We start from the raw sequence: 21,684 nt of genomic DNA on the forward strand, positions 1-21,684 counted from the left end.
TAAACTTCCCCTGAACGAAGGATCCGCCTTCACAAGGCTTTATGAAAACGTGTTTCGTCTGGCTTATTCCTCACACAGTAGATACAACCCATGGCTTCAGTTAGTTGCACGGTAAAGGCATTTGCCGTTGATGGACGAGATTAAGCCCGACTATGCACGACTACGGTACGACCCATGGGTATGATGGCCTGGTCTTTGAGCTAATGTCGTACCCAAAGATCGTACGGTCGTACTTAAGGGAGGTACATTTATGTCCAGGTCAACATTTAGGTAGGTGAGCTCATGATGGTTAACTGGCATTATATATACGCTGGCTGGTCTTGCTACCGTGGAATAATTGTGGGCAGCCTAGGTTCGAATCCTCGACCCCATAGCCGGCCCACAGCTACTCCAGCTCTTCATCATCCCTTGTAGAGTTGCTCAATAAGTAAATATTTGGCTGAAGCTGAGTTATAGAATACTAGTCAGTGTACTGGGGGCCTGGGAGGGCCCTGTGGCCACAGAGCATTGACTATAACTTCAACAGACGACACCTGCCACCTCATGATGTGTTGGTTCCCACACACACATGGGTTGAGTGGAAGAAGTTCCACACGATCAAGGTGAGAGCTGGGCTCGAACTGACAACCACAAAATTCTGAGGCGAGTGCTATAACCTCCCTGGCTACACACACACACACACACACACACACACACACACACACACACACACACACACACAAACAAATTCTCTACCACACCAGTCCCCATCTCCTCCCTTCCCCAAGGAGCCCCACTGAATCACCTGCCCCAGTAGCCCCCCTAACCATCCTCCCGCACCAGTCACATCCTATCCTGCCCACAAACAGCCCCAGCCTATCCTCCCGAAGCAGCTACATCCTCCCCCTGACCCATATTCCGCCCGCGAACAAAACTTAATCGCGGGCGGGCGTGGCCGGCCGGCCGGCGTGGGTGACTGGCTGGCCGGCCGGCCGGCTCGCCCGCCCGAGTCAGGCAATGCAAATGAAATTACGTCCGTTCTGTGTGTGGCGAGGAGCCGGGGAGCAGCTCTACCTGTGGCCGCCTGGGAGAGGCGGGCGGAGCCAGGAGGAGGAGGAGGAGGAGGAGGAGGAGGTGTATAAAGAGAGAGAGAGAGAGAGAGAGAGAGAGAGAGAGAGAGAGAGAGAGAGAGAGAGAGAGAGAGAGAGAGGGATGGGTTGAGGTGAGGTAAGAAAGGAGTTCACAGGTGAGGGAAGGTGAGAAGTGAAAGACAAAATAGTAGACACTGAGGGACAAAGGCGGCCGGAGTAGCGCGGTGAGGAGGAAGAGGAGGAGGAGGAGGAGGAGGAGGAGGAGGAGGAAGCATACCAGAGGATAAACGAGAAGACGAGAAAAAATTAATCTTGACTGGTGATCAAGGCAGATGTGGAGAGTAGTCCAACTTGGGTGTGGCACGGGAATCTAACTCGGGTGTGGCATGGGACCTCAACATGAGTGAGGCACGGGACCTCACCCTCGGTGAGGCACGAGATTCCCCCACCTGGAGGGCACAGCTCGGGCCACGTCAGAGCTGGAGGGAGCTCGTGGTAGGTGGCAGTGGTCAGGCAGCTCTTGTTAAACCAACTTTCTTTTTTTCTGTGTCTCTAGTTTTTGTTGAGAAATCTCTGACAAAAACCAGAGGAGATAGCCTTGATGCTAGTTAAAGCTGAGACTGGAGGTGATGGGGGGGGAAAAAAAAAGGAGAAATAAAATGGCTTCTTGATTTCGAACTGGCGGGCTTAAAGTGAGATCAAGTAATGGTAAGCTTCTGGTTTTTAATCACAGTGGAATTTTTGTGATGTGTCTAACGCGGGCGAGGGAGCGTTGGTCGGTCGGTCAATCCCGGTGAGGGCGACGGGCGGCTCACACTGAGGCAGTGATGATACATCTCAGGAGGTGAGGCGCAGTTATCATCTTGGTACGACCTATCGGGATGATGGCCTGGCCTTTTCACCTGTGGCCCTTCAGGGTACCATCATGCTCAAGGGCCGTACCGCCGTGATCAACGGTCGTACCGTCATGATCAAGGGCCGTACCGTCGTGATCAACGGTCATACCGTCATGGTCAAGGGCCGTACCGTCGTGATCAACGGTCATACCGTCATGATCAAGGGCCGTACCGTCGTGATCAACGGTCGTACCGTCTTGATCAAGGGCCGTACAGTCGTGATCAACAGTCGTACCGTCATGATCAAGGGCCGTACCGTCGTGATCAACGGTCGTACCGTCATGATCAAAGACTCTACCAGTAACAGTGATAGACACTTGGGATCCTTCTACACTCCTGTTGTCGTGGCTCCTCACACTCCTGTTGTCGTGGCTCCTCACACTCCTGTTGCCGCGGCTCCTCTCTACACAGCAACACTAGGAGAGCTTCAGTCAAACCTCACACCCCACTGTTAGCCTCGTCGTCAGGTGGAAGGTGTAACCTGTGTCGGTACACGGTACTCCAACACCACCGTCGTTCGGGTAGCATTTCCCACAGACTGATGGAGATCAGTGGAGTCCGTCAGTAAATACGAGGGGAGGAGGAGAGAGAGAGAAAAAAAAAAGAGGAACAGAGGAGGAAAGGTAATATACTTTGGGGGAAAATGATATACGCGGTAGCTTATACAATGTTCCCGCTCTGGGCTGTGGTTTAATGCTGGTATTCATTTCCTTTTTATTTAGTGGCCTGTCGGCTTGCGGAATATTGTAGTTTGTAAATAAGTGAACCCTATTTTATTGCGTATTTATTCGCCAGTAAAGTTCTGGTTATTTCTTTGCGGATAAGAGGGAGCAAGGGAGGGGGAGGGGTGTGTACGAGAGAGAGAGAGAGAGAGAGAGAGAGAGAGAGAGAGAGAGAGAGAGAGAGAGAGAGAGAGAGAGAGAGAGAGAGAGAGAGCCACCACACTTAATCACTTTCCTGACCATCTAGGGTGGCGACCACGGGACCTGACCACAACCCTATTGTTGTTACGGCCTAAAAAAAAAAGGGGCGAGTAATTAGGGTAAGTGCAGGTGTCCCTCTCCTCACTCACAATCATACTGAGGCTTGACTCGGGCTTTATATCACAGCAAAACGAGTGGACAAAAATGTCTTACTCTATCTTATCTTTTTTTTCTTTTCTGTCCAAGAGAAACAAACAGTTTGCTTGACCACAGCGACCGGGTTTCGGAAGGAGTACGTCACAGGAACACAACAAGACCTACAAGAACAATTTCTTATGAGAAAAAACACCTCTCCGTCACGTAACTCACAAGAGTTTCCTCCTTCCCCCTGAGTGTGTACGTAATCTAGTGACATCAAAGATGCTGCGTAAAAAAAAAAACCCACCCGGGAGGTGAGAGTTGCGGGAGGGCATGTGTAAGCTCCCCTGGTATTTCTAGTGACTATTAAAGGGTTTGTGAGAATTGAGGATCAGGCCTTTATCACTCCTGTCCGGGAGACGTCTTATACGTTCAGGTTAATATGGTGTTTCCACACGACCTTTGACTAATATAATGTAGATATTTGACATCATTTTTTCCCCACATATCACTACTGATGGTCATCCATTATCTTACAAATTATCATGATCATTATCAGTATCTTGGTCACAATAAAAGGCTTGCAGTAAAGGATAAGTTAGTTACGGACGTCGAGTGGAAAGAAATCTATCTTTAACAAAAAGTAGTCAACTGGTTCTTACTATCTATCTTGTGTCCTGTCATTTACTTCATCATTTTAAGCGAAAGGCTCCAGTCATGGACACAAATCCTCATCCTAATCCAGTCAGTATATGAGAAAATATTGCCAAACCTCAAACTAACAACAAAATTGGAAAAAAGTCACACAGAGCAACAAATCAAGAGTTTTGAAAAAATACAAATAAATGTTGAGAGACAGCAAAAGCTTTCGTTGGACTGTACTCAACATTGTTTTTTGATGGAATTACAAATTAGTTCAGTGTTTCAGCCTTTACCACAGGGAATGTCATTGTGGACAGTAACATTAAACCAAAGGCTACCATAAAAAAAGAATATGACATTAAGGGGACCTAGAATTACCTTCGTAAGCATCACACTGTGCACGACATATGAAGAAGTTTGCCCTGAACCCCTTTACAAATGAGACAGATCGTGTATAACTATGTGAAAAATATACATTTCCATCTATTACAGCACAGTACTTCCTTCTTCTCTTCTACTGCATAAATGTATTCAATCCTCACGGGAGGAGAACACCACAATGTTTATGGAGTGGAGAGAAAACTTACTGCAGACTCGAGTCAAACCTTCTGAAGTACATTTTCAGACGGCACTCCAGTGAGCTTTACAACGGGAGATCATCTTTAAAAGGTCCATCTCAGTCGTACTGCTACTTGTGCATAACAGCAACTCACTGTCTGGTGCAACCTCCCTCCCTCACACACACACACACACACACACACACACACACACACACACACACATAGCTATATTCGAATCCAGGTGCTATACACTTGTAACGTTTTCTGTAGCAGTTCCCCTTAAACTCACAACTAACCAATTTTCGTTCTCTGCCTACCTCACTCTGGATCGGCGGCAAATGCGTGTTCTGTGGTACTAGCCGAACCAGGTCCTCAAGGCACCGTCCCCAGCCTTGCAGAACCAAATGCCAGAGCTAGACCCCAGCTACAGCCGGACTTGCAGATGAACGTGTTAAGTACAGTAGCCTGCAGCTGCTGGTGCGTCGCCGGCACGGTATGTTATATGAAGTCATGCTGCTACACCCTGCTAGCATTATCTTGGGTGTAAATTCATCTGCGGTGCCGGAGGTCGAAGTATTTCATTTAGGTACAACGGTATTATTGCCTTCTTTTACACTCGCCTCTGGTCAGACCCGCTAGTAGGGCGGCGTACCTCCGCTTGTCCTCTGTCATCAACACCACCACCACCGCGGCGGATTTTCACGAGAGCAATAATACCTCCGCCACCCGTCAACTAGTTCCGATTCTGTGTCACATCTCACGATGGCAGGAACATGCAGCACCAAGCGACATGTTTCTCTGTACCCAACCATCAATTTAATCTTTCAGATGTCTCATACTTTCTGGGACAATTTTTGGCACTCAGTAACACAGTTTGAAAATTTATTATTTCGCGAGCATCAGGGTGAGTGTGGTATAACAACAAGCCTAGTCGGTCTGCCTCCTCGCCGACTCACAACGTAACACGGCTGACCCAGTCGTTCCTGCTGTAGGTACAATAAGCAAATCACTGTCAGCTGTGGCGTGGACGGTGGTCTATCCTTCCTCTTCTAGTCGTCTGCTTAGAAGCTTAAGGAACATCATCTTTTCCGTAGTAGCAAAGATTTTCTTCTCCTAAGTGGTATTGTTTTCCGTCGAAGTTGACCTCGGCTCCGCGTGATGTCCTTTGTAAATGAACAAGGCCAATAATCATCAAACACCTGAGCGGCACAAGAATATCTTCTCGTACGAAAAGAAAAAAAAGAAAGACAAAGACGAAATGGAAAACTAAAAACAACTGGCTATAATAAGACGCGGGTGCGTGGCAGGTAGAATGTCAAGCGCAATAATAACCACAATAAATTCTCGTCGCACATTCTACATAGAGAAAATGAAGGAGAACTGAGATCCTCTTAAGAGGCTCCCTTGGGATGCTGTGGAGAATCATTCCTCCCTCGAGATCAAACAGAACTTCATCCTTAGATAAGACGTATGCATGGCACACTGGAAGCCCCGTACTGCAATCGCATGTGCCGAACGGATTCTGTGCGGATAAGAAAAAAAAAGTCCAGAGGTTCCAAATGTGAACGACCGACACCTACCGGTTACATAAGCGAATACATCCGACACATCCTCGAGTATTTCCTGATGTAGCGATATGTTGAAACATTAGCGGGAAGGTTGACGTGAAAAGGCTCCTCGTCAACAGCCTTGGTTCATGACAGAGTTCATTACACTGCTTGTCCAGTTTGTTTAAATACACATTCTGCGGGATTCTGACCACTTACAGCTTCAGTTATTTTCATGGAAATTCAGCATTAACTCTTACATGCGGTGAATGCCACACCACAGTGTTAAGCAGTGTTGGTTGTACCAACAAGGTACGAGTTCTTGTTAACAAGGAATTACAAAACAGTCAGTTTATCTTCGTTGATCTCTGCTCCTCTGTGTCATATCTACTTTGCTTGTGGTGATCATTTGTGTGGTGACTCACAATACCCAGTTTTGTGAGAAGAATCTTCCACACCCGCACAGGACGAGAGACGCAAACCCCAAAGGAGTCAGCTAGGCTTCTTTCATTCCCCCAGTCTCGCTGTCCGACGCCTGTTGCTTCTACGCTTCCCAGCACCTGCTCGCCAATAAAGGGTCCAGCCCCAGTGTCTGTCGCGGCTTCATATGGCGAGGTGACCAGCACTAAAGACAAGAGTAAACATATAGATGGTTTTCTCCAGAGCTTGTAAGGTGTGAAGGTACGAGTGTGGTGATTTGACGAAAAATATATGGCCATACAGAGGAAAATTGGCAATCGTACCTTTACCTTCTGTAGATGGAGTTGTCAGTTCCATGTGCGTTCATGTTTGATAAATCGACAACGAATCTCTACCTTGTCCACATACTATATCCAAAATGCTCATGTGCGAAGACAATGAGCAGTGGAGTTTTGTCTGACCCAAGATGTGTCTGCATTCTGCCAATGACGACCTTGGTACGAGGCTTCATATATAACCGATGCTTTAGCCATTTTTTTTTTTTTTTTAACTATTGTATCCTCTACAGTTTGGGTTGAAGTTATGGTCAGCAGATCATATCCAAAAGCCAGCTTCACCCCACGTGTCCTGGCTGCTAATATCAGATTCTACATCAAACGACAGACCTAGAATGGATATTTCAGTACAATTATTATCCGATGTGATTACACACATCAGCCTCAGATGCCTCGTCTTGGCCTTTCATCTTGTGGAGAGAGAGAGAGAGAAACATTACTGATACCATCTCACGACATTTTTATTACAATATCCACAAGGTAATGCCATTATTAAACTCTGCCCCTGGCCGTGATCGTTAGCATATGCCTGGCGGAAGGCGACGACGTTTGGATTATTTCTTGAACGTTTCTGTAGACCAGATTCCTCCCACCAGGTGGCCAACACAACCTAAGGAAACGCATACCAAAAGGGAGCCGCTCTCGAGGGTAGGGTCGTCCTCCCGCAGCAGGTGACCGTCAGGGGTTCACTACACACGACTGTCGGCCGACAACAGTCCAGCGCTGTAGCTGATCGGCAGTCAGGAGCAGACGCCCGCCCGGGCCATCTGGCTCCATCACCATCACAAACTTCAGAGTTGGGTACACGCAGGACAGGTCAGGTGGGAAGGGTACACACGCAGGACAGGTCAGGTGGGATGGGTACACACGCAGGACAGGTCAGGTGGGATGGGTACACACGCAGGACAGGTCAGGTGGGATGGGTACACACGTAGGACAGGTCAGGTGGGATGGATACACACGCAGGACAGGTCAAGGTGGGAAGGGTACACACGGAGGACAGGTCAGGTAGGAAGGGTACACACGCAGGACAGGTCAGGTTCCCGGGAAGGGTACACACGCAGGACAGGTCAAGTGGATGGTCGTGTGGCCAGATTACTGTCGGGGATTTGATCGATAATGTTCCTCCTGGTGCACCAACATGGCCTGCCTATGCGGTCATGTTCCCCCTGGCGCACCAACATGGCCTGCCTATGCGGTCATGTTCCCCCTGGCGCACCAACATGGCCTGTCTATGCGGTCATGTTCCCTCTTTGGCGCACCAACATGGCCTGTCTATGCGGTCATGTTCCCTCCTTGGTGCACCAACATGGCCTGTCTATGCGGTCATGTTCCCTCCTTGGTGCACCAACATGGCCTGCCTATGCGGTCATGTTCCCCCTGGCGCACCAACATGGCCTGCCTATGCGGTCATGTTCCCCCTGGCGCACCAACATGGCCTGTCTATGCGGTCATGTTCCCTCCTTGGTGCACCAACATGGCCTGTCTATGCGGTCATGTTCCCTCCTTGGTGCACCAACATGGCCTGCCTATGCGGTCATGTTCCCTCCTTGGTGCACCAACATGGCCTGCCTATGCGGTCATGTTCCCTTCTTGGTGCACCAACATGGCCTGCCTATGCGGTCATGTTCCCCCCGGTGCACCAACATGGCCTGCCTATGCGGTCATGTTCCTCCTGGTGCACCAACATGGCAGGTTATGTGTGGGTCCGCTGGTCTAAAACTTAATGCCGGCCTTGTGGCCAGGTTTACAGTGTATTTAATGACTTTATGTGGTGCTTCCCGGTGTATTTTGTCCCGCTCAAGTGTATCATGCTGTATTTTGTAAAAGTGGTTTCTGCAATACTGTATTTTTCAGAGAAAGGATGAGAATAAAACTAAATTTCGCAGAAAGAGAGAAGAACTGCGTGAGGAAAATGTATAATACAGAATAATTCAAAGAGCAGAAGACCATTGGGTTCTATCGAGGCTGTTTGTGACAATGGGAATCAGAAACTCTTAAATTAGGGAGTAGAAAGATCCAAATCTTTGAAACGGTGAGTTTGAAACATTTATCAGATCTATTCTTGATGGTATATGGTACTGCTTTCAACAACTCTAACCTCTAAATCATTCCATATGTTAACAGTCCTGTTGTGAATGATTCATTTCACCTCATTCGAGGTATAACGCTTGTTGGATCGAGATTATCGAGGCTTTTGATAATTTGGAATATCTGTGTGAGATCACCCAGTAACCTCGTCTTTTCTAAGATGAATACACGTCATCCATTTACTCGGCACGAACAAGGTTTGTCCCACAGTCATGAAACACAAGATTCACGAGAAGGACACATCGGCGACTTGTAAAGAGGGTGGATAAAGTCCCTAGACTTACATTCGATATCACACACCTTCTTACTTATGACTCCAAGAACTTTGTCCGCCCCTGTCACGGCTTCTATGAACTGTTTACTTGGCTTTAGGTCATCACTGATCATCACACGCAAGTCCTTCTCCTCAATTGCCTGTCGTCGCTCAGTAACATTTATGCTGCAGTCCGCCTTCTTATATTTGCTACAGCTGTGTGAGACACCGCACTTATCAGTAGTGATACTCACGTGCCACCTGTGAGGCGGCAAGTCCATCCGTTTTTCGACGTCAGTTTGAAGGTGCAAACGTTCGATTTCTGAAGATTTTATCTCCTCAACTTAGTACCGTCCACAAATTTCGATATATCACAAAGTAACTCACCATCAATATTGCTGATGTGTAAGAGGAAGAGAACCGGTCTCAAGACTGATCCCAGCGGCACACCACTTGTCACGTCTGACCATTCTGGAGCTCGACCATTCATGAGCCAATTTCCCAAACAACATGTGTGTGTGTGTGTGTGTGTGTGTGTGTGTGTGTGTGTGTGTGTGTGTGTGTGTGTGTGTGTGTGTGTGTGTGCAAAATTTTCGTGGCAGTAAGGGGTCTGGGCATTCACATAATAAAATCCCTCGAAACTTTACATATTCGGAACGTACTAATAACAAAAGCCTGCATAGTTGGTGTGTCAGTATATCCAGTCCTGGGGAAAAAGATCTGAGGGGAAAAGATGTGACGAACCGAGTCATATATTTTTACGAAAATAACGAGGATACAGCGAAGGTGGTGCAGGGAGACTGCTGGACAGCTCCTACTCAAGGAAGGAAAAGGTCTTGTAATGGGGGACTTCAAACTATGAGGTACTTGACTGGGAACGCTTGTATTCAAACAGACGAACATCATGGAAGCGAATCCTTGAAAAAAAAAAAATGTATTCAAGGTAACTAACCTTCTGTGCCAGCGTGGCATCGGACGCACCAGAGTCAAAGGAGGGAACACATCATGAATACTTGATCTGCTGTCCGCGTACAGAAACCGGGGCTCGCTGATTCTACTAGTAGATGTCTTTTTGCGGAATCTACCCGAGTCTCTGATTCTACTAGGGTATCAGGCATTTCTGATGGATCATATGATGTCAACTGATCGCATCTTATGATGAATCCTTCCATTGTTTGAGTAAAACACCCTAACATTTAGCTTTGTTATGTAGGTTGGGTGAGGCGTTAGCCCCCCCAGCTGGTGTTGGTGGTACGAGGCAAGGAAGGGAAGAACCATAGGAGTTAGTGGCGTGACGTGGGAAGGGAGCAGACAGTGGTGGCAGGATTGCCAATGGAGTCAAGCCAATGGGCATCTAGTGGTGACAGTGGTGTGAGGAGGGGATTAGGGCAGCCAGCGGTGACTAGTGGGTGTGCATGCAAGCAGTGGTGTCAGTGGCGTGGGGCAGGGAGGTTGGGGCAGCCAGTGGTGTCAGTGGCGTGAGGCAGGGAGGGGGCAGCTAGTGGTGTGAGGCGAGGAGTGGGCGCCTAGCCAGTGGTGTCAGTGGTGTGAGGCTAAAAGGAGATAAACCACTGACGGTAGGGCACACAGTGGTGTCAGGCCGGTGGGCATACACTGTTGACAGTCGTGTTGGGCAGGAAAGGGGTTAGCCAGTGGTGGCAGTGGAGTGGGCCCGGAAAAGTGGGGGGGAGGGGAGGTTGGCGAGGCAGCCAGTGGTGGCAGTGGCGTGGGCCAGAGAGGGAGGGAGGGAAGCGGGGGAGGCAGCAGCCAGTGATGTAGAGAGTAATGAAGGACAAGTGACCGCCTGGGGATCAATACATGGCTTAATTTCAATCTAATATGCAGAGCCCGCCTGCCCACCACTAGCCCCCCCCCCCCCCCCAGCCTATACCACTATCACCACTGTTTTCTGTCACCACCACCCACCACCACACCTGCTACCACACCACCCACCCACCACCACAACTCTACCACTACCACCAACCCACCACAACTGCTGCCACTACCACCGCTACTATCACCACCACTATCACAATTGCCACCACTACCAACACCACCACTACCACCACTGTCAACAGCACCACCGCTACCACTATTACCACCGCCACCGTCATAACCACACTACTACCACAAACACCAACTCACCAACCACCTACGTAAATTTTTATGGCCTTAAAATTTACCCAGCGAGAGGTTTTATTATGAGTTGGTAATATCGAAGACCAATATACCTCCCTAGTCTCTTTCCCACCTCCCCCCGCCAGTCCACTCTCTCTCTCTCTCTCTCTCTCTCTCTCTCTCTCTCTCTCTCTCTCTCTCTCTGTTTAGCAGCAAGTCAAAAAATTAATAATAAAAAAAAGGACACTGGATGCTGGTTTCCATCGCGTGGATTATCGACTGCAAAGTAACGCTGACCGTTCTTAATGCTCTCGTAAGTCCAGCACTTTGAAGATGATGCAGTTCATTTCTGGTGCGCAAAGGTACATGAGATAAAGCAGGAACAAATACAGAAATGGACGACAAAACTCATTCCAGCCCTGAGGAACCCCGTGTATGAAGGGAGACTAAAGAACGCTAAATCTCTCCTCATTGAAGAAGTGTAGACTTCGCCATGATGTAATACATGCTTTCTTCGTCTGTTCCTGGCGCTACTTCGCTAACGCGGGGAAACGGCGATCAAGTATATGATGGATGGGGAGGAAAGTGAATCGACTGAACAACGTAATACATGAAAAAATATTTCAGAAACACAATGAAATACAACCACGCATACGAATAGAGTGATGCAAGAAAATACGGTTCCCATAGACAACAGGAAATAAGACTTGGGCAAAGACAACTGGAAATAAGACTTGGGCAAAGACAACTGGAAATAAGACTTGGGCAAAGACAACTGGAAATAAGACTTGGGCAAAGACAACTGGAAGTAAGACTTGGGCAAAGACAACTGGAAATAAGACTTGGGCAAAGGCAACTGGAAATAAGACTTGGGCAAAGACAACTGGAAATAAGACTTGGGCAAAGATGAAAGATGTCATTATGCTGAAGGAGTGACAGAAGCTTCCTTCTCGACAGACGAGTTAGACGCTGGAACACGTCGCTGTCAAGGGTTGTAAACACGAAGACTGTAATGACCTTTAAAAACCCGTCAGACAAGTTCTCGATCAGTTCGGGAAGGATCAAACTGAATGAACACGAGGTGGGAGGGAGAGAAAGAATCGACTCATTTTTTTCTAATCCCATTTGGTAATCGCTTATCCATTTCTCTTTTCTTCCTGCCGGCTGCTGCTGCTGGAGGGAGGGAGGAGCCTGCCTTCTTGCTGTTCTGTTCCTACCTCATCCACTCGGAATGAGATTTGGGAATAGGTTTTGAGTGAAGTCCGAAACAGATAGTTTGGACATGAGGCCAACGGTCACTCTTGTTCTGTCTTTCCCAAGAAATCTCTCTCGCTCTCTCTCTCTCTCTCTCTCTCTCTCTCTCTCTCTCTCTCTCTCTCTCTCTCTCTCTCTCTCCTTTCATCTATATAGATGAAGCATTTAAGACACACTATCATAGGGCTGTTATGCACGATCAGGTCTTCTGTTTAGCTATTATTTGGTCTCTCTCTCTCTCTCTCTCTCTCTCTCTCTCTCTCTCTCTCTCTCTCTCTCTCTCTCTCTCTCTCTCAATAAGAGGCGTGACACGGACACAGCAAGCCCAAGTCATGGCCATCTCGGTCGAACAGAGAAGAGGGTACGGGAAAAAAAAAAAAGCCAGGAAGAAAAGGTTATAGGAGGAGAGAAAAACGATCAAAAGAAGGGGAGAATCACACAGATTTCGCTCTTCCAGAAAATGAAAAAAAATAATCGTAACGGTCAATACCCGTATGGTCGGTCTCCGCACAGAAGCTATGGGAAGCAGCAGACACAGGCGTGCCACGAGTCCATGCTTTGGCAGTAAGTGCACACGCTGACACCTCTTCATGAGCACAGAGGCCACAACAATACTTGTAAAACAGGGACGGAGCAGCAACGGTGGACAACAGGAAGGTGTGGTAGGAAAGAGGTGATGCCTGGAGAATTAGTGAACATGGATGGACCTTGATTCCAATGGAAGTGAGAGAGAGAGAGAGAGAGAGAGAGAGAGAGAGAGAGAGAGAGAGAGAGAGAGAGAGAGAGGTGGAGGAGGAGGAGGAGCCACCCCAGGTGTGGGAGCAGTACTCCACACTGGGGCGGATGAAACTCATGTGGATGGCAGCCCAAAGGAAAGAAAATGATGCCTCCCTCCTTCTCTTGTCCTCTCTCTCTCTCTCTCTCTCTCTCTCTCTCTCTCTCTCTCTCTCTCTCTCTCTCTCTCTCTCTCTCTCTCTCTCTCTCTCTCTCTCTCTCTCTCTCTCTGTGATTTCTTACATTTCCCTTCTCTCTCTTGTCCTTACCTTCTCATTCTTTCCCTTGTCATGAAATCAAATTTGACCCATCAGCTCAGAGGGCACTCAGGAGATCAGAAAGGATTTATCAGATCACGTCAAATCAATCAGGATTCGGTCAGGTACAAGAGTATAGCCTCAACGTACGTGTTACACTTACGCTAGTTCAGTCACGACACAGGCAAACACGATCTGCTGGACAAGGCGAGGTAACTCAACCACTCGAGCATGGTGGTACGACCCTTGAGCACAACGGCACGACCGCCAATCATAACCAAGGGTCGCACCCGTCGTGCGCTCAAGGGTCGTACCCGTCGTGCTCAAGGGTCGTACCCGTCGTGCTCAAGGATCGTACTCGTCGTGCTCAGGGGTCGTACCCTTCGTGCTGAAAAGGTTGAAAAAAAAGGAGTAATGTATCTGTTTATCATCACCCGAGGACTAGTTCCTATGGAAGAGTCTTGCTTTTACCCAGGACCTTTCCAAAGCCTCCCTCAGCCCATGGCTGCGCTACTTCCAACAGGAGGGAAACGTAGTCTCCACTGGACTGAAAAGTTCTTTGACACAGAGAGTGTACTTCTTGTGAGACACAGCTTGGCCAAAGGTCACTTTTATTCACGCGGTGTAACCTCCTGCGGGCGGAACCCGGTAACACCGGGGTAATAATATGAATCCTAATCACAAGGAAAGTGTTGAGCTAATCACACATATACAAATCTAATCTGATTAATCAAGTGATCACACTGTAACAGAGATGGCCAGCCACTAAAGTGCCGTCTCACTACGCAACCGTCACTTAGCCCCCTTCCCCAGTACCCTGGCGGGTAGTGCCGGCAATATACCTCCCTGGTCGGTAGCTGCCGTGCAACTACCACACACACACACACACACACACACACACGGGCCTCCGTGGTGTAGTGGTTAACGCTACTGACCGTCGTGCATGCACGGACCGCCTGGGATCACACTCGCCTAGGTTCGAACCCTGGTCACAGAAACCCGTCCACATTCCACCCAGCTGTTCATCTTCCTTTTAAGGGTTGCTTGATAAAATGGGTACCTGGTATAGGCTAATGTGTATATATATATATATATATATATATATATATATATATATATATATATATATATATATATATATATATATACATTAGGTTAAGAGACGAGGCAACTAGAGTGTAAAACTCTCTCCCTGCAGCACACAAATAGTAATCAGAGAGAGAGAGAAAAAAAGAAGACCAAAAATATTCTCACAGCCACATTCTCAATAATATATTTTAAAATAAAAATGATCATAGTATGCAGTAAACACTCAAACACAGCAGAGTACTCGTAATCTTTCCCTCCTGGGGTAAAAGATCGCCTAACTTCCAAAACTGAGTCCCTCCTCCTCCCATCCCTCCCCACCCCCTTTTTTTTTAACCCGTTATCTAAAATGAGTTAAAGGACGGAGTTCGTTTAACATTCCATTAACTAGAGAGCAGTTTGGGGTCCGTTTAAAAGTCAGGCTGTTCTTTTAAAAACACTGGCCTAATAACTGTTATGTCTTTACGTTAAGAGTAATACGTTATGGGGCACAGTTTAAAAAAAAAACAAAAAAAACAAGGACAGTGTTTAGCTATTGGTGTCCAGGGTATGTTACTCCACGTCTGCCAGCCTGGACGCCAGGAGCTCCAGGAAGGTGGATATCCAGACCCGTGGTGTCGTCCAGGAAGGCCTGTGCTCGTCCAGGGCCGTGTCTTTGCTTACATTAGGTCCCCTGGGGGGGGGGGGTGCAGCTTGTGCAGCGTCGTATAATGTAAAAGATTACGGCAGGAGAATATCGACTGGTCTTCTCGACTACAATGGTTATCACGTATTCTCAACGTGGCGTTGCTCTTTGTTCCCAGTGATGAGTTACATCGTTTGTCACTTTTCCCTCTTCAGATGTTGGCCAGGTGGCCAAGTTGGACGTATGGCTTGGGACGGGGGCCATGAGGGGAGCTGGCCTCTCTGCCCAGCGCCTGAGACTGACTTGACCTGTCACTGGGGATGGACGTGGAGTGGGGCGTTTTGAGGTTACGTCAGTGCGTGGAGGAAGATGGTGTGGCTGCTTGCACTAGCTCCCTCTCCTCGGCCCCGGGTCAATGGTACAGTCGCCGGCCGCCCCTATAGAAGCAAGGGTACACTAAGGTGTTGTGCTAGGGTTGAGCTCAGTCTGCCTGGCGAGGGAGAGGGGAGAATATGGTAGCTCCATGGTCCGCCCTGCTGCGTGGCTGGTTCTTGTCTCTTCTGTGGTAGTCGGACAACCATGGCCCACCGTCCTCTCGTACCAAGACCTATTCCCTTGAGTACCACGCTCTAGCATCACTCGAGTACCATGATCTACCCCCGTCGAGTAGAATATACCGCCCCCTCCCCTAGAATATCATGAACCATGAGCACCCCCTTCCGGTGCCATGACTTATCCTACATCAATACCATGACCTATCCTCCGCCCCCACGATCACCATGATATACCTCCTGGTGAATTCATGCGATCAGTACCATTACCTAAACCCAGTATACTAACCTCCTCCAACACACGGTAATCTGAGCATGTTACTATAGTAATTCACATCACATGCTCGAGCGGTGGCGCGCGGCCTGCTTGTGTGGCCGGGAACCACACATTATCACAGAGAGCTTCACCCTTCCAGCATCAACCAACCTGAGGCTTTGGTCGGAGGACCTGCACGATACACGCTGTCGAAGACATCAACGATGTCCTAATCCACGCTGCCACAGCTTGTGCATCGTGAGCAGGTCGTAGACACAGAAGTAACGAAAAATAAGAACAAGAGAGACTTCAGAGAGCTAGTCCTCTTCGAAGTACAATCATCTGTACTGCGATCAGATTAGCAAATAAGAACGAACATCTGTGTGTCAATAACTCTAACGATTTTTTTTTCCTTTTTTGTAGATTCGTAAAGTCTCACATACACACGAACACTACTTTCATATCCGAGGGGGCATTTGTAAATGTTCAGGACACGCTCTTCAAGGGTTCATACAAGTTCTTGTAAACAATCTGGGGATCTGAGGGTTAAATTCTGTTCTCTACGGAGAAGAAAAGTTCTAAACATCAGTACCTGCGGCTGGTAGCCTCAACATGTGATAATAAGAGACTAAAGTGATTTACTCACAGTTCCAGACCTGTCAGTATAGCGTGTAGTCTGCTGGGGCCGACCCAATCAGTGCCCAGCATCGAACTCGAAGCGTCTGAGAATGGAGAATAATAAGATACATATATACAATTTTCTCATATACTGGGCAAAAATCTTTGATAGAACATTGAAAATGACGACCTTGATCTTAAGGAATATTCTGTTTTGAAGTACTAATGAAAGACAAAGTTATTATCGTACAATGAAGTTAACAAACAGTCTCTTGTTTTGATAAGACGCCATTAAGAAGTTGGGTGCGGAAGGCGGGCTTCCAGCACCTTCTTCGGGTGGTAAAAATTACGTCTAAGACCCTTATGACCGGCCAGACTGGTGACCGACCATCTGTTGCTTTTCCCAGTGTCTGCCTCTTTCCTACCCAGTTCGTTCCTCATCTGTTTCTCTGTGTCTGATAATCGCTCTAATGTAAATCTCTCAGCGTTTCTGTCTCGTGTGTGTTTGTCTGTTTATGGATGGCAATCTCCCAGTCAGCCAGCCATCCTCTCTCTCTCTCTCTCTCTCTCTCTCTCTCTCTCTCTCTCTCTCTCTTTAGGTAAGAAAGAAGGGTCTATTACTTAACGCAATACGGTGTGATGTAAGAATTGTTTACCAGTAGTGGCTACAGAAATATTCCAAAGAAGATTAGATTCATGGCTGAAAACAATACCGGATGAACCCAGAATAGATAACTACGCCAGAGGATTACAACAACAGCTGGTGGGGGAGGGGAAAAAATATTTATACTACAAGCGAGACAAGTGATGGGACGAGGGGAGGCGGTTCTTCAACACAACTGAGTCAAGCGGTGAGCGCTACGTGCGAACCCTACCTTCAAGGCAAGATTTCGTAGTAGGTGGTACTCGTAGGTGCTCTCTCTCTCTCTCTCTCTCTCTCTCTCTCTCTCTCTCTCTCTCTCTCTCTCTCTCTCTCTCTCTCTCTCTCTCTCAGTTCTCTCACGCGGCGCAGTTCACCTCCTGAAGTATCCTTCACGTTCCAAGAGGGTTTTATGGCCACTGTGTCTAGACAAACTTTGATGCGACGAGTTCAATTAAATTCCTGGTGGCGAGGCATGGCGGGGCCGCTCATACGTGGGTGGGTGATCGGCTCCGGGGCAGGAAGGGAGGCCAGGCAAGAGGTGCTGTTATCTTGGTTATCTTTAAGCTCCTCCTGTTAAATTGCCGTAACAAATTGCTGGCAGCAGTTATCAGATACCATCTGCCACTAAGATAGCGTGCCGCTGCATCTGTATATAGTCATTTTTCCTTCTTGGGCACCGGCTGGGATGGCACACAACGAAGAACAATACATGAAAGAGTCTTCAAGGTGTTTGGAGACTTGGCTCTTAAAGCGGCAAAAGGTTATAAGTAGAGGAGAAGACAAACTGAAGGTAGAGAATTACAAAGCTTGGCTGTGTGAGGAAAGGAGGAGGTGTCATGACGGATAATCCTCGACGGGTTGGTCTCCACACCATAACTTATGGGAAACAGCAGGCCAGCCAGCTGCCTGACGCGGGTCTAGTCCATTGAGGGTTTAACGACGACGCACTTGGAACGCTCATGAGAGAGAGAGAGAGAGAGAGAGAGAGAGAGAGAGAGAGAGAGAGAGAGAGAGAGAGAGAGAGAGAGAGAGAGAGAGAGAGCACAACAATATCTCGGCAGAGGAAGGGGATGGTTGAGGAGGTGATGGCTGGAGACCTTAGTAAGATGAAAGGCTTTTGATTCCACTCTGGCTGATAGCACTACTCCTTATTGAAGCATATGAGAGAGCTATAGAAGAACAGAAAGTTCAACACTTGTAGAACACTTCCAGGTTTCGAAGGCAGGTTCTACAGTGTTCATTATACGAGGTCTCCAGGACAGAGCGGAGGAGATATGGTTAACGTTCAGCAAGTTAACAGAAATGAACGGTAGCGTCTCGAAATTCTATAGTGGGAAACAACATATATGGATGAGAATTCTACCACTTGGCTGTTTAGGTCTGGAAACTGGTCGTCTGCTAGGCTCTAAGATAGAATATATTCCTTTTTACCAGACTGTACATCTTCCTGGGTCTTCCTTATATTACGAATTATGTTCTTTGTCATAGACGATGTCATCTCAACCCACACAGTCAAGAGCAAAGCGAAGACCATTCCAATTTACATATTCAGAATGTAGTATTCTTATCGTGCCTTCCGTGATGACTAGGATTGCGGTAGCCAAAGTGAACTCAAGAGGTAACTTGTCGGTGATAATTCGCACCAAAGCTTTTTTTTATTTTTTTCCTCCCTGACCATAACAATATGGAGATGATCCTCATCTTGTAGCCATGACTAAGTCTAATACGTTTACTGTGTCCGAGCGGTGTCAGGCAAGATTACTTGGTACAGTCCATTCCCAGTGGTTATTGAGAAGTGGTTCTCCTAACAACAGTATCGATTGGTTCAAATCTCCCATTACGTGTTCATAACAGATAAGTGGATGATGGTACAGTGGATGATAATGCAACTGGATGATGGTACAGTGCGTGATGATGCAACTGGATGATGGTACAGTGCGTGATGATGCAACTGGTTATGGTACAATGGGTGATGATGTAAATGGTTGTGGTACAATGTGTAGGGGTAGAACAGGTGGCGGATACTATGAAGCGGTAGTACAATGTATATGGACGAGAGGATGGTGACACACAACGGGGATTGTGATGCCACCTAACGGTACAACGGGCAGTGGGAGCCATTCGAAGCGTTACAGCTGGTGATGGGACAACATACATACTGACAACAGGCGGTGGACACAGAGCAGTAAGAGACAGGCAAGTGGAACAGAAAACAACGGGCGAGATGGTCACACAACAGGTGGTGAACAACAGGGAATGGGTTGGCAGGTGATGGTTCAGCAGGCAGCGGGATGAGAAGTTTGTACACGGGTGGATAAACAACGGGTAGTAGGATACCAGCCACCAGAACAACAGGTAGTGGGAGTAAGTATAGCGTAACGTGCATACTGGGGCGAACAAGCGTCCATCCCTACCTCATCAGTATATGAGAGATGAATAAAATATTTATTCACCAGCAAATGGTATACCCATGTTACTCATAACACCTTCGTTGTTCAATGGAAACGACGGTGAGTCATTAATCTAAACACTCCAATGTTTTACTTGCAACTTTCTCCTCAGAAAAAGGTTTCCTCCTCCCCAAATCTTACGCCAGTCGCCAAGCATCGTGGTTTACCCCTCCCTCCCTGCAACGTTACTCATACATGCAATAATTCATGAGATATTTTTTCATATGTGAGTTCTTTCTGCGATTCGTGAAATATTTATGCCTGCATTTCCCAAGAGGGTGAAAATTTGCATGCTCGGAGCAAGGGGTAAAATTCCCTTGCCAACCACCAGGGTCAGATCTCGACGCTGGTACAATTTTGCCGGGGCGACACATTTACTCAGCGTGTCCGGCCACATAAGGAATTTCATATTCGGGTTGAATTTGTGAGTTTTAAAGCCCTTCTACTTTCACCCTGCACTGGAATGACGCTAATCTATTTTGTGTACGATTCGTGAATGAATGAACTATAATATATAAGTGTATTCTTTATCTAAAAAAAAATTAGTTAAAATAGTATATCTATGAAAGTTGAGGGAAGAAGACCTTCGTACCTAAATATATACATATATTTACTAATGTTTGAAAAGAATTTCACCCAACTCGATCACAAAACAATTACTTATGCTGGAAAATGAACATTGACAGATACATGAACGGGAGGACACAGGAACACGTGAGGTGATAATGGAAAGGAGGATTAGATACTACAAAATATGGTTGTAGAGGCAGGGAGGATCATTTTGTGAACAAAACACCTTAAATCTCCAGTATATAAAACCAAACCCTTGAGCACTATAGTATGACCCTTGAGCGCGATGGTATAATCCTTGAGTACTGTGGTATGTTGTATAATCCTTGAGCACTATGGTATGTGGTATGACCCTTGAGCACTATGGTATACTCCTCGAGTACTATGGGTATGTAGTATGATCCTTGAGCACTTTATTATGACCCCTGAGCTCTGTGGTATATGAACCCTGGGTCTGATGGCCTGATCTTTGACTAGACTGAAGAATAAAGTCAAAAAACAAGGCTATTACACACTATACCTGGGAGGGGGTGTTGTGGTCAGAGGGTCGGTCCTACCGTGTCTACGGTCTTAGGAATTCCTCGTCCCAAGTTTTGCGACGGGTGGATATCTATAACTTGACGTTAACGGCCTTTTAACTCAACGGCCTCAGTAGCTGAATGGCCTTAATATAGCCCAGACAATCAAGTGAGCAACAGTCGTGCTCTAAAGGTCAATATAAAGACCATTGACTGGTGTTGGGCGAGGCAGAGCAAGCCTCACATGCATGACACAAAAGCTTAGTCCAAAAAAAGACTATAATAAGGAGCTAGGATATTACTGACGCATCTGCTCCCTAACCTGGAAGTTCTCCTCCAAATCTCTCAGTCTCTCATCTCAGTTCTTGAATCTGTAATTCGCAGCATCATCTCCCTAACATCGTGCCTAGTAGGTAATCAGAGACACCAAACAGGCTGAATCATCATATATATTTTTTATGTCAACCAACATTCATCCAACATTAACTCATGTTGACCAAACGTAGCCTAACCTAATCTTGCTAGGTTTTGAACGAGTTGGACTCGCTTTGATTCCAGCCTGATAATTTCCCTTTTCACGGACCAGAATATATTTCTTTTCATACAGATTTTTTTTTTTTTTTCAACTCGGTAAATAATAAATTTAATAAAAAGTGGAGATATTTGGCAAAAGGTCCATTGCCAATTAAGCCTGATCGGCCGTTCTGACTATTAAGTACGATATATATATATATATATATATATATATATATATATATATAAAGGGTGTGTGTGTGTGTGTGTGTGTGTGTCAAGCGATTGTACTTCAAACTTTGGGGTTAGGACTTAGGCCTTGAAGGCCATTCTCAGGTCACCAAAGGCCACCCCAGCGAGCAATGTCTATATTGCCAAGCAAATACATGAAATATATTGGCAACTGCGGAGAGAGGCGGGGTCACAGCGCGTTCGGCAACTTCCTCGCTATGTCTAAAGAGTGGGAACAAACAGAGGGAGACAGACAGACAGAGAGAGCTATATTCTAAACCATCTATACCTGTTAGTCAACAACTGATTGTCATTTAGGGAACCGTATCTACAATATAGACAGGC

This window comes from Panulirus ornatus, chromosome 58, assembly GCF_036320965.1.
Source record: "Panulirus ornatus isolate Po-2019 chromosome 58, ASM3632096v1, whole genome shotgun sequence".
Classification (NCBI taxonomy): Eukaryota; Metazoa; Arthropoda; class Malacostraca; order Decapoda; family Palinuridae; genus Panulirus; species Panulirus ornatus.